The sequence below is a fragment of the Petromyzon marinus genome, chromosome 53 (assembly GCF_048934315.1).
Source record: "Petromyzon marinus isolate PM22_M1 ecotype Great Lakes invasive population chromosome 53, UKy_Petmar_22M1.pri1.0, whole genome shotgun sequence".
In the NCBI taxonomy this organism is placed as follows: Eukaryota; Metazoa; Chordata; class Hyperoartia; order Petromyzontiformes; family Petromyzontidae; genus Petromyzon; species Petromyzon marinus.
In genome coordinates this window covers 1,061,361-1,062,500 of record NC_133719.1, presented here as the reverse complement: position 1 = coordinate 1,062,500, position 1,140 = coordinate 1,061,361, and the positions used below count along the sequence as shown (strand labels likewise).

Sequence of the window (1,140 nt, the reverse complement as noted above, 5' to 3'; positions counted from 1 at the left end):
TCAGCCCAGCTCTATGGCCCGCTGCACCACTGCTGCGCTCACCACTGCTGTGCTCACCACTGCTGTGCTCACCACTGCTGTGCTCACCACTGCTGCGCTCACCCTCCGTCGGTCAAAGTGGCAGGGGATGTCCGACCCAAGTTACTTACCAGCCACCTCTGTTCACACCCCCCCCCCCTCCACCCGCCCCCCACCCTACCCATCCCACCCCCCCGACTCTGAGAGTCGACAGATAATTTATCCCTTGTGTGTGGTGTCTTATTTTGTGAGACGCTTATTGCCACTAATTGTGAATACTGGCGGTGCGGGTTGTAATAAACAGAGTCGGATGGTGGGCCGGCGGTGATGTCGATGATGGTGATGTCGATGATGATGTCGTGCTGCTGTTGGTGTGATGCGTTCCAGCGTTGGTGATGATGATGTGCTGCTGTTGGTGTGACGCGTTCCAGCATTGGTGATAATGTGCTGCTGTTGGTGTGACGCGTTCCAGCTTTGGTGATAATGTGCTGCTGCTGGTGTGATGCGTTCCAGCGTTGGTGATGATGTCGATGATGGTGTGCTGCTGGTGTGGTGCGTTCCAGCGTTGGTGGCGGTGGCACCTAGGGTGCAGAGGGGTAGAGGTGGCATGGTGGAGAAGGCCGGGGAATCCTCCCACGGTGTTCCCTGCAGGCCACATAAAAAACAATGGAGCCGGCCACGTGGTTGCAACTCGTCACGTAAACTCATTATCACCCACGCTTGCTTACCTCAAGACTATGGTGGCTAGAAGATGTTAACTACCTCGCCAGGTATACAGGAGGTCATGGGTTTGATCCCGACCCTGACACCTGCTCTATATTTGGAGCTGCGTGTCTCCCCGTGGTTGCGTAGATTTTTCTTCATGTCCGATTTTTTCCCGTCCACGTTTATAGACTCAACATCACGCGTAGAGACTATTTGGCTGCTATAAATTTCCACGTGATGATAAGCCACTTTGATGGGCTATCATTCGTGATATTCAGGTCACGCGACATAGCGCAATGGGCCTCACCTTGTATAATGACAATAGTCCAGTTGAGTTTATTATAGTTTAGTTTACTGCTGCTGCGTGATCTCAATTGAGTGATCACGATTGGGATGGTTGATTGACAACGGTTCCAC

At 52.8% G+C, this 1,140-nt stretch overlaps 1 protein-coding gene across 1 annotated transcript in view; it reads left to right on the top strand.

Annotated features, from left to right (window-relative positions):
• Positions 1 to 350, top strand: part of LOC116938069 (SEL1L adaptor subunit of SYVN1 ubiquitin ligase) — a 51,794-nt gene extending 51,444 nt beyond the window's left edge. Inside the window, exon 21 of the mRNA XM_032945243.2 lies at positions 1 to 350. This exon is cut by the window's left edge and continues 2,316 nt beyond it. The gene's annotated coding sequence lies outside the window, so the exon portion shown is untranslated.
• The last annotated feature ends 790 nt before the right edge of the window (positions 351 to 1,140 follow it).